Raw genomic sequence first — 13,173 nt, forward strand, 5'->3', positions numbered from 1 at the left:
TACTATGTAACATAATTTTAGCAATTGCCTTCATGTCTATCTAGAGTAAGTATATGTAATACTTCGGAGATTATCTGGTTGAACATACTGCAGGAATATCCAAGTAAACTAGTAGTTGGAAATTCCCTAATACTACGAAATAAAACCATACGCCATGGCTCACACAAGACTGGGACAAACACACAAAAAAAGATTTAAATATTTTTTAATTAATTAGGTTGTCATCATAGTACTTAATAATGCCGCTAGGCGTTAAATATATAATTATGCTGGTAATTCCGGTCAGGGTCAGACAAAGCGAAAGTAAATTGAAAACTGTAATGGAAATGTGCCTCATGCTTATGGAAGGTCTTTCTTTTGCCTTCTGTCTTTCAATTATAATTATTTTTAGATAGCAGATTTAAAATGAAGGGCATAGGGGTTTAATGGACACCAAGGCGCTGGACTTCCGGCAGTCACAAATTAATAATGAGGTTGGGATCAAATGAAAACAATAAAACAGCAACAACAACAACAACTGCTGGCCAGTTACCCGCACAGATTTGGTATTAATTTGAGATTAAAACCGTAAATTGACGCGACGCCTCTGACCATGGCATCTCTTGACTGCAGGGAATTTGGTCGCATTTAAGAGATTTAAATTAAATGGAAGAACAATCAGAAATTAACATTAAAGCTTCATTCGAGGGTACAAGTGTGGTGATGACACTGCTTTTAATTATCGTTGTTATCGTGACACCTAGTAAAATTTCTCTAGCATAGATTGTAGTAATTAAACATTAAAAAAATACAAGGCAATGTATAAGATTTTCTCGTTTTGGCAAATTTCCTAATCTACAATTTTTCCTATAAAGTAAACAAAAACAAGTAAGAAAGCTACAGTCGAGTGTGCTCGATTGTGAGATATCCGCTACATATTTTGAATAAAAGCAATAACGTTTGCAAATAGTATATTTGGTATATCGTTATAGTGCCGCATTGAAAATATACCATAGACGGCACAATATACCAGATTGTCAGCCAAAGCAACTCAGACCCCTAGTAAGTAGGCGTTTATGCCCATACAAAAGTATTCTTTAATAACTTCCACAATTTTTATTTGATCGCAACCAAATTTTCAGGAATCATACCTATTATAGTTATTATTGTATATACCATAATTAGCATTATCATTAAAATTACGCTTGTTATTCGATTTTTTGAGTTGCGGGGCGGAAGTGGGCGTGGCAAAAATTTGAAACAAACTTGATCTGCGTGCAAACAACTAATGCTGTCGAAAAAATTATAGCTCTATCTCTTATAGTCTCTGAGATCTAGGTGTTCATACGGACAGACGGACGGACGGACAGACGGACATGGCTATATCGTCTCGGCTGTTGATGCTGAAGAAGAATATATATAACTACTTTACTCCTTCTACTTGTTACTTACATTTCCTGCCGGCACAAAGCTATAATACCCTTCCACCCTATGGATAGCGGGTATAAATAAAATTTAAATATAATATTTTTATCATCTTATAATAAGATTTTTAGTCTTATATCTATAAGATTTTCTTCTTTCTTTTAATAAGAACATAGATCTTATATTAAATGTTCTTGATTTCTAGCAATAGGATTTCTGTTTTTGACGTACTTTTTAGACCAAAAGTCTTAGTATCAAGACCAAAATCTGGGTTTTAGATCTTTTTATTCTGTACACGAAAAAATCTTGAAGTTGATCACACAGTTTTGTTTCTTTAGGTCTTACAGTTGTTATATGGACAGTCAGATGGTCAAGAAAATGTCTACATTATGAATGCAGATATCCTTCCATTTACTAGTTGTGATCATTTTAAATTAAACTCTATTCTTAAGATATAGCAAATTAATATACTGGAAAAATAGTAAAATGCACCGAAAGCTATATTTGGTATATCGAACAACTATTACTCAAAATATAGCAGAATGAAAGCCAAAGCAACTAAAACACATTTTATTACAATTATATAAACTGTAGTTATGGATTTACGTTTGCTCAATTTTATTTTATTTTTTTACAAGATTACAAGATTTACTTGTTCATACGGACAGACGGACATGTCTATATCGACTCGGCTGTTGACGCTCATACTTTGCGGTGTAGGAGAAGCCTCATTCTGTCTGTTACATACGTTTGCTGGAGGTACAAAGTTATAATAAAAATAGAAAAGATACAAAATATAATCCAGTGTAACGCCATACAAAAAATATGCCTGACTTCGTTCAGACTTTAAATTAACGGAATTGATTAGGATTTGAGAAGAACAATCTCAATGTTAATCGGAATCTGAGAATGTGAATGGAAATGAGAACGTATCCGAAGTGATTGTAACCATATGAATTAAATCGTAAATTTGTCGAGTTAATGTCGAGAAGTGTGAGTGTGATTTTAATAAATTAATAGACATCTATACCCAACCCTACCGTAGGTTGTGTTACCTATGGTTAATCACCGAATGAATATGAATACGGGTACCACTTTTGTGTGTGGCGATCTGTAAATATGAATGAAGGTGAGACCGGTAACCGGTCGGCGTTCGACGAAATCTATTCACTCTTTATAGTTTACTTTGAGCATCAGCATCACCATCAGCTTTACCATAAACAGCCGTTCATTCAATAAATGTATACGTGTATACATATGTATGTATATTTGACATAAAAATTTATTTGTTGTTTGTTGACGATTGTGATGGTCGATGTCGCGATCGTTTGTTTTATTTACATATTTACATATGTATGTGGGCTGTATGATTCCCTATTTAACTGTCTATTCCCCTTGGTGTTTATACATATATACCCGCTACACTTAAAAAGCTAAGCTAATCAAGAATAAACTCTTCAACCAAGATTATACATATGTATCAAAATTGAACCAAAATTGAAGCTAAAATCAAAATTCTATATTGCACAGTCTTGAATTTCAAAATTATAATTATAATTATAATTAATTAATTATTTTGGTTTCAGGAATGGAATAAGCTCAAAAATTTAACGAAGAAGGAAATTAGTAGGTAGTTGTTTTGCCTATACAAAAGCAATTTTTTAATAACGTCTACAATTTTCTTCTGATCTACTATAGCTACTATGAGAGATAGCGATATAATTTCGATAACACTTGCTATGTTTTACGCAGAACAAGTTTGTTTCAAATTTTCGCCACGCCCACTTCCGCTTCCGAAAGTTAACAAAACTCGAATAACAAGCGTAATTATACCCGCTACTATGAGGTAGAAGGGTATTATAACTTTGTGCCGGCAGGAAATGTACATATGTAACAGGTAGAATGAGGCATCTCCGACCCTATAATGTGTATATATTCTTGATCAGCATCAACAGCCGAGAGAGACGATCTAGCCATGTCCGTCTGTCCGTATGAACACCTAGATCTCTGAGACTATAAGAGATAGAGCTACAATTTTTGTTATGTTTGCACGCAGATCAAGTTTGTTTCCAATTTTGGCACGCCCACTTCCGCCCCCACAAATAAAAAAATCGAACAACAAGAGTAACTTTAAAGCTACAGCTTTCGTGTATACAATAATAAGTATAGTACACCCAGTCCTTTTTTTACGCGATTGTTGGTTCTGCCACTAATCGCGTAAAAAAATCGCGTAAAATGGTTAGTGTCTCTCAGTGTCGCTGCCATTTTCCGATTCGATTACTTCCGTAGCTATTTCAAACAAATCGTCATCATCGAGCTCTCGGTCTAGAAGAATCTCCATATCTGCAAGAATTTCTCCATCCGCGGTGCGTGCTAAATCGCGTAAAAAGAAATTTGCGCTGCGAAAATAACCGCGTTAAAGTGAAATCGCGTAAAAAGAGATCGCGTAAAAAGGACTGGGTGTATTTATGATTTCTGAAAATTTGATTGCGATCAGATACAAATTGTGGAAGTTATTAAAGAAATACTTTTGTATGGTCAAAAACGCCTACTTACTAGGGGTCTGAGTTGCTGTGGCCGACAATCTGGTATATTGTGCCGTCAATGATATATTTTGAATGTGGTACTATGTCGATATAACAAATATACCGTTTGATATATTTTTAGTATTTTGTGGTATTTACGGTATATTTTGAAAATAATACCGCAAAAGTTATTGCTTTTATTAAAAATGGGTAGCGGTATCTCACTGTCGAGCACACTCGACTGTAGCTTTTTACTTGTTTTAAAGCTAGAACGGTTATTTTTGGCACATACAACAAGTAAGAAAGCTACAGTCGAGTGAGCTATACCGTCTCGGCAATTGACGCCAATAAAAATAATAAATACTTTATAGGGCCGAAGATGCCTCTTCTGCGTGATACATAGAACATTTCCTGCCGGTACAAAGTTATTATACCGATCTAAGATATTGGTAGGGTGTTATAATTTTGTGATTCCATGAAATGTATGTAACAAGTAGAGGGAGGCATCTGCGGCATCATATATACATATGTACATATATTCTAGATCAGCGTCAATAGACGAGAAAACAGTAATTATGTCCGTCTGTTCTTTCGTTAGATAGAGACAATTGTTATGTGTGCACTTCACTTTATTGTTTTTTGTTTTGTTTTTTTCAACTTATTTATTATTTTACCATTTTATGATTTAGTGCGTTATTCAGTTGTATATTGATCACTTACTTACGAAATATTATATTTATCATCAATTCCTTCTCTCTCTTAGAATACGAATGAAAATGTTTTACGACAGATCGACTAGTTGAGCTATGAACGAAAACACTCAAATCTAAAATCTTTATATGAATTTCGATGGATTACAGAATTTTGTAACCCAAATCGGACAGAAATGCACTCAAATTGAAAGTCGCAATATTAATTAGCAGAAACACACTTCTACACTCATGGTTTCACATTTTGATTTTATTTTCTCTATGCGGTCGAGGATAGATGCGACTCACAGAATTCTTAGATTGGGATTTAAGATTATTCAAATAAAAGTGACACTAATGTTGTTTACATTAAAAAACAAGTAAGAAAACTACAGTCGAGTGTGCTCGACTGTGAGATACCCACTATCCATTTTGAATAAAAGAAAAATATTGCGGTATTATTCTCAAAATATTCCTAAAATACTATAATATACTAACAATATACCAAATGTTATATATTTGGTATATAGATTTAGTTCCGCACTATATACCAGATTGTCAGCCAAAGCAACTAAGACCCCTAGAAAGCAGGCGTTTTTGCCCATACAAAAGTATTTCTTTAATAACTTCCACAATTTGTAGATCGCAATAAAATTTTCAGAAATCACAAAGACTATAGCTTTACAATTATAATACCCTTCTACACTATGGTAAATAAAAATAAATGCCGTTGGATCTTTATTGGCTTCATTGAAAGTCAGGTATAATAGTAATAGAACATTATACAAAATATAGCCTCGGCTGTAGTTTTCTTACTTTTTCGATGATATCTTCCGATGATATATTTGTCATTATATGATATCTTTATCATAAATTATATACACGTTTAAGTACATATATAAATATATATCAGTAGCGTACTTAAATTGATGATTGTATTGTGTGTACAACATATGTATAAAACTACATAATAATACGATAACTAAGTAGTATACACATTAATGAGTATTTACACGATCATTTACCAACTCAGTCGACAATTTGAGCACACAGTCTTTTTGGGAGTGGCATCTGTTTTATTGCTCCATGCAATTGTTTGTAAATGTATTGTACAATTAATTAAAGAGCAAACAGTTCGAAACGAAACTTGTAAATTCGAATTATAAACAGAATGTTACCAACACTACCTGAGCACAACCAATTATGTTTGTATGTGCAATGCGCGACCGAAGATGAAATTGTTAGTATTTTTCAAATATTCAATTGGGAATTTTTACACGCTACCCATATAGAATATTTTCATGTTACATTATTTCCCTTTCAAAACTTCGTTTTATTCCAAACAGAAAGGCTAATCAACTACTAACACGTAATATTAAATATTAATTATATTAAATTATATTTAAGATATATACATATGAACATACATACATAAATACGTGCAAGCATATACATATGTATGTATGCATTTCTTGTTTTATATTTGCAGTTGTACATAGATCAACATTAGCACTCACACATGCTGAAGTCCCATACACAAAATGAGTAAGATTCAACCGCAAGCATAAATACATATATACACAATGTATATCCTACGTATGCAAGTATACACAAACACGATTGCATAGATTTAGAGGAGTATTGCTTTTGCATGTTTCATATCTTGACTACTTTGCATGTTGCTCGTATGCAAATACATATATAGTATGTACATACATATATAGGCATATGTACATGTGCAGACAAACATCATACAAGCACATAAATATGTGCGCTTATTTCCATGTAATTGCGAAAGAGTTAAGAAGCCTTGCTCGTTAGTCAAAAGCGACACGAGCTATCCAATCTACTATTCTTCCTCCTCGTTTCTCGCTATCAACACCCAACACCCACCAAGCAACATTGCATCGGATGCTGGCTGGTTGGAAAAGGAACCTCTGTCGTCGTTGGTTGCCGAAGTTATACATATACATACATATGTATATACAATTATAGTCGTGCATGTGTGAATGTGTACTTGTATGTACAGAACATATAACGAGTGTGGTGAAAAAAGGGGTTTTCATTTTGCCACCATGCTTGTTTTATTCATTTATTTTAAAAGCGTGAACGCAGACGCGAGATTTTATTCTTCTTTGGCGTTGAGCGTGACTTTTTGTGCGATGAGAAATGAGAAAATATGCATACCTCCCCCCATATGTACCTAAGTACACACACACACACACACACATAAATACAAATGTAAATATATATATTTTTGTTCGGACTACGTACACATGAACACATTGACTTAGAGCGAATGAGACGACCGGATAAAATGGTTGTGGAAACGTTCGATCCTCATCATCACTATTAAATACACACACACATATGCACACGCATACCTACTTATTTTCAATTATACATAAGTTTTGTATGTACATATATACATATGTATGTGAATGTTTGTGAAGAGTAATTTAAATGGGTGGAGCATCTCAGTCACACACACAAACATTCGCACATATTAGAATCGACGATGCTAAAATAAATAAAATGGAGATTGGTGACAAGTAAGAATGTCCATGAAAAAGAGATGGGTATCTCATACATTAAAAACAATTTAATTTTGAATAATTACTAATTCCAAGATGATAATATTATCCAGAAAATAACCCTTAAAAACCTATCTTCATTCTAATTATTATCGACGGTTCGGTTTAATTATATGAAATGAAAGACAACCCAATTTTATTTCATATTTATATAAAACAAAGAAATGGAAAATTCAAAGAACTTTATTTTCTTTTTATTTAATTTCATTTAGTTAACTTTAATATTATCTATATACCAAATAGTATTTACCATTAAATATATAATTTGTTAATTATATACTAACAGAATTATCTTAAAATGCATTTTGTTATTGTCTATGTTAAGTCAAATGGGTATGTGAAATCTAGGTCTACTTCTACTAACTCCTCTATTGTACTTAAAGGATTCGAGAATAAAATGCAAACGGATGTCATTTACACCGATTTTAGTAAGGCTTTTGACTCAGTAAATAATCACCTCCTACTGCATAAACTTAATCTTTTAGGGTTTCCTCATAGCCTAATTGAGTGGATCTCCTCATACCTTTCCAAAAAAATACACAATGTTTATTATGGCTTTGTATATAAATGTGTACAAGTTAGTCATTTGGGTCCTCTATTTTTCACTTTCTTCATAAATGATCTTCCTTCTGTTATACAGCATTTCCGTGTACTTAAGCACGCTGATGACGTTAAGCTTTGCCTGACATTTAATGATAGTCCTGCGAGCTCACTGTTGCAATGTGACCTTTATCGTCTATGATAGAATCTTGGTGCAGAGTAAATAAGTTACATCTCAATTGCAATAAATGTAAGCTTATGACCTTCTGTAGGGTTCTTCGCAAGTAAATAACTATGTTCTATATGATACTCCTCTTGATCGAATTGAAGGTGTGAATGACTTAGGGTTTTGCTTGATGCAAAACTAAAATTTGATAAACATAATCTGTCTGCTGTAAATAGGGCCTTGGGTGTATTGGGACTTATAAAACGCTGGTCGAAAGAATTCAACGATCCCTACTCTACTAAAACTTTGTTTCACTGGTTCGTCCTATTTTGATATTTGCTCTTCGTAGTTTTATTTGGAACAATAATATTAGATTACCACCTTATCGCAGAAGACTTTTATTATTAAACTTTCCTTCTCTTTCTGATCGTAGAACTATGCAAGGTGCTGTTTTCATACAGAGACTAATTAATGGTGAAATAGACTCTTTGGAGCTGTTAAGTCAAATTAGTTTTGCGGTTCCGGTCAGGATCACTAGGAATTTTCTTTCTCTTCTCATTTCACGTAGAACTCGTAACTTTGCTTGCTATAATCCCTTCCGTATTCTGTGTGTGAATTATAATAATCTCATTAACATAGTTTGCTCCGGCAAATCTCTTCCTCTGCTTAAAAGCTTATTATTAGCATATTTATCGAGTATTCAATTATTTTTATCTTCTTATACATATGTATATCCTAACATATTTTGCTTCCCTATTGATATAGTATTACTAGTGTATTTAATTAGCTGTCCAGCGTCTTTTAATATTTATTCGCGGTTTTCGATTAATGCATGCTTAATGTTTTGTCCGCGCATCAACGAGCCCGTGCTTGGTATCACTGGGCCAATTGATGGTACTGTCATTAGTACGTCAACGTCCAAATATAAAAAAATATATAAATAACATATTACTACTCAATTCTGATTGAACACATAAATGATCCATGATTCAAGGAGTTCATAGTTTCATGCGAGCTTTTACGAAGCACAATTCTACTATAAAGCAAGTAAGAAAGCTGCAGTCGAGTTTGCTCGACTGTGAGATACCCGCTACCCATTTTAATAAAGGCAAAATATTGCGGTATTATTTTCAAAATATACCGAAAATGTTACAAAAATACTAAAAATATTCCAAATGGCATATATATTTGGTATAGTACCGCATTCAAAATATACCTTAGACGGCACAATATACCAGATTGTCGGCCAAAGCAACTAAGACCCCTAGTAAGTAGGTGTTTATGCCCACAAAAGTATTTCTTTAATAACTTCCACAATTTTTATCTGATCGCAACCAAATTTACAGGAATCATAAACTTGATTTGCGTGCAAACAAGCTAGCTCTACCTATTATAGTCTCTGAGATCTAGGTGTTCATACGGACAGACAGACAGACGGACATGGCTAGATCGTCTCGGCTTTTGTTGCTGATCAAGAATATATATACTTTATAGAGTCGGTGATGCCTCCTTCTACCTGTTACATACATTTCTTCTACCCTATGAGTAGCAGGTATAAAATTGTTTTGGAAGATCTTTATACTCTATATTCTGTTCCCTTAATTCTAAAGTCCTCGAAGCTAGTCTTTTATCTCAAAAATAGTATTTAAAAAATGAATTTTCTTGGTTAAAGGACGTACTAATGGCACATATTCTTTCGGTCTTGACGTTGACTTTGTCTATGCAAGTGCTAACTATACATATGTATATGAGTTGTTTTTCATCCTCATATGTTAAAGAATTTTGTTGTATTTATGAAGAATTGTTTAAAGTTTAGAGATTTTGTTTCTGAACTTTTATAAAGTCTGCAGTCGGCGAGTTGTTCATCATTTATCATTCACCATTAATCGCAATTTCCGTTATCTGAACTTCTCCCCAACTAAAAATATAATTTTATTAAACTTGTGAATTCATAAGTATGCATGTACATATGTATAAATATAATATATTTAAAAATGGATGTATGCTCATACTAAGTCTACACATGTATGTACGGCGTCTATGTCGGTATAACATCCGATGGTAGTTCTACAAAAATAATGAATGATGATAGCAATGGACTTAAATACTCACATATTGTCATTCTAATGCAGCCTGAGGAACAAGCCAGCAAGCATATGCACATGAAAAAGCATAAAGGCAGACAAAGAATGACTCTTAGGTGCTCACGCTCGCGCTCGTAGAGAATCTTATTTAATTCTTTGTTTTATTGCATATTTTGTCTCATTCACGCCTAATTACCACAGCGTGGTAATAATTACCCCAAACTCACACTCTCTCTCTCTCTCGCTCTCTCACCTCACTGATTTTCTCTTACTGCTTTTGCTTCCACTAGCAATTGGCAATTTCTGTGCCTTGCTCTCTTACTCACCCACTCTCTGCAGTGATATGCCGGTTACTCTCTGGCTTTGCACGCTGCTGTCGCTCTCTGCGATGCGTTGCTCTTTCGGGGTGACAAAGTATCTCAATGATACAAAAAGTAAAGTCACTGCTACTACTAGTAGTATGAAATCGACGGTGGAAGCGACCAGGTTCACGCTTTCGAGGTACAATAGAACGACTAGTGCAATCTTGAAAACAAAAACAACAACAAAAATCACAAAAAGCAAAGCAAAAAAAAACCAATAAAAAATATATATCTAGATATTATAAAATATTATCGAACATTCCCATATAATCTATTATACATACAAATATGCATTATATTTGTTGGGAATAACTGAGTGTTTTCTGTGTGTTTCGGAATACATCTGGAGATTCTAGGAAAACAGTCTCAAGATATGTGAATGCAAGCAAAATAAATAAAAATTACAAAATGTATAAATTGTGCCAAGAGCTATAGTACGTGAAATTGTAAATCGTGGTTTTGTGCACTTCTATAGCATATGTTTTATAAATCCAATACTAGTTCGCGAAATACAAAGAAGCTCAATAAAAAAAATAAATAAATTCAAAAATAAATTAAGTAATGATTACAAGACTGATTTCTAAATCAAAATGTGTATATTTGGTTTTACAAGGATTATCAAAAACGAACTTTTAATAAAATGCTCTAAAGACTCCAAAACATCTTTAACACTCAAAACTTGAAATGAACATATTTACTATATACTACAATTTTGAGCAACATTTAAATGAGAGCATGTTTGTTTTGAGTGTGTGTGGCACTGTGTGCACTTTTGGCTAAAAGCAATTACAATTTAAATCAAAAATGAAATTGTAATTTTAAAAAAGAAGGGTGGAATATGAGCGAAGCGCATTAAAAGGAAAAGCAAATTGCTGGAGAGCGTTGAAAGAGAATGTGTCGTTGCGTTGCTGCAAAATAATGTGCAAGAAGAGTAGCACAAATTTGCAAATGTCAGTATGTTGCATATCTACTTACGTATGTATATACATATATTGAGAGAATTTCAGAGCGGGAGATGTGAAGTTACTCATAAAAAGGGGTGAGAGATATTAAAGTATTTACTTGCCTCCGGCGATATAATAAGGCACGTGGTCCATAAGAGCAATGTATGTATATATATATGCATACACACACAAATACTTACGCATATGCGAATGTAAAACGCGGAGCACAAGAGTGCGTGTGAGAGTGTAAATGTAAACGAAGCGCGTTTATAGCGAAAGAGATAGAGTGTCGTTGTGGGTGGATGGGTTTTAGTGTATGCATCAAAAGAGACAACTGTCTCGCACGCCATAAGCAAGTTGGAATAAAAGTGTTGACATTAAAAATGCAAAAGCAGGAGTTGGCAAATTAAATCGGCGCGCGTATCGAGCATACTGCTATCTAATGTCTCACTCTTTCAGCCTTCCACTCGAGCTAGTTTTACAAAAACGTTGTATATATGTAAATACATGCATATGCGTATGTGCACATACATATGTAAGATTTATGTACATACGTATCCCCAAATACATACATATGTATGCATTTACCTACTCACTTATCCATGGAGTATAAAAAACTCCAGCATTTTACATTAAGATGACGATACCAGTTGATTCTCAGTACTTTTTTTTTATAATTTATCATTCACAAAAGCGGAATTTTTATCGATGTAAGATAAAAACAAGTAAGAAAGCTACACTCGAGTGTGCTCGACTTTGAGATACCCGCTACCCATTTTGAATAAAAGCAAAATATTGCGGTATTAATTATAAAATATTCCGAAAAATATACCATAAAACTAATAAAAAGAATATACCAAATAGTATATTGATATGATACTGCATCCAAGATATACTATAGAGTACAAAGTATACCAGATTGTCAGCCAAGCCAACTAGACCCCTAGTAAGTGACGTTTTTGGCCATACAAAAGTATTTTTTAAAGAACTTCGACAATTTTTATCTGATCGCAACCAGATTGTCAGGCATCACTAAGAGTATAGTCATTTTTGTTTGGTATCTACGCTTGTTATTCGACTTTTGTTGATTTGCTGGGGCGGAAGTGGGCGTGGTCTCTGAGATCTAGGTGTTCATACGGACAGACGGAAAGATCAAGAATGTATATACTTTATACGATCGGAGATGTAACAGCTGTTACATAAATTTTATGCCGGCACAAAGTTTTAATACCCTTCTACCCTCCTTCTGATCAGCTGTTGAATTTTGTTCGACAAATGCTAAAAATAACAAAAAAAATTATTTAGTTCACTTAATCAATAGATTGAATAACATTTCCAGACTCACTTCCTCACATATCAGAGACATCTCAGATTGATCGCCGATCGTTAATACATATGTAATAGAGTTCAACTGAATTTTAATAATGCGCATTCAGGTGTGCACAACTCAGAGATACTAGTTGTGAATAAGATCAAATCTATGCGTGGGCGTTCAAATTGTTCAATAAACAAGCAAGAAAGCTAGAGTTGAGTGGTGTTGACTGTGAGATACCCGCTACCCATTACCCATTTCGAATAAGAGCAAATCAGTGCGACATGATTCTAAAAATATACCAAATTAATTTACCGCAGACATTAGAGTTCTAAACATTATCAGCCAAGGCAGCTTAGACTCCATTGCAGTAGGCGTTTTTTGCCATATCAAAGTATTTCTTAAATAACTCATACAATTCTTAAAAAATTTTTATTTATTTTAAACAAATTTTCAGGAATCATAAACACTAGCTTTTATTGTATATAACGAAAATCGTCTCTAGTTTCAAATTTCGATATTTTTTGATTTGTGCGGGCGGATGTGGACGTGG

At 33.6% G+C, this 13,173-nt stretch overlaps 1 protein-coding gene across 1 annotated transcript in view; it reads left to right on the plus strand.

The window, feature by feature from the left end:
- Positions 1-10,463: 10,463 nt before the first annotated feature.
- Positions 10,464-13,173, plus strand: part of LOC133846925 (zinc finger protein 2) — a 52,059-nt gene continuing 49,349 nt past the window's right edge. Inside the window, 1 exon segment of the mRNA XM_062281638.1 lies at positions 10,464-10,503. The gene's annotated coding sequence lies outside the window, so the exon portion shown is untranslated.

The sequence above is a fragment of the Drosophila sulfurigaster genome, chromosome 4 (assembly GCF_023558435.1).
Source record: "Drosophila sulfurigaster albostrigata strain 15112-1811.04 chromosome 4, ASM2355843v2, whole genome shotgun sequence".
In the NCBI taxonomy this organism is placed as follows: Eukaryota; Metazoa; Arthropoda; class Insecta; order Diptera; family Drosophilidae; genus Drosophila; species Drosophila sulfurigaster.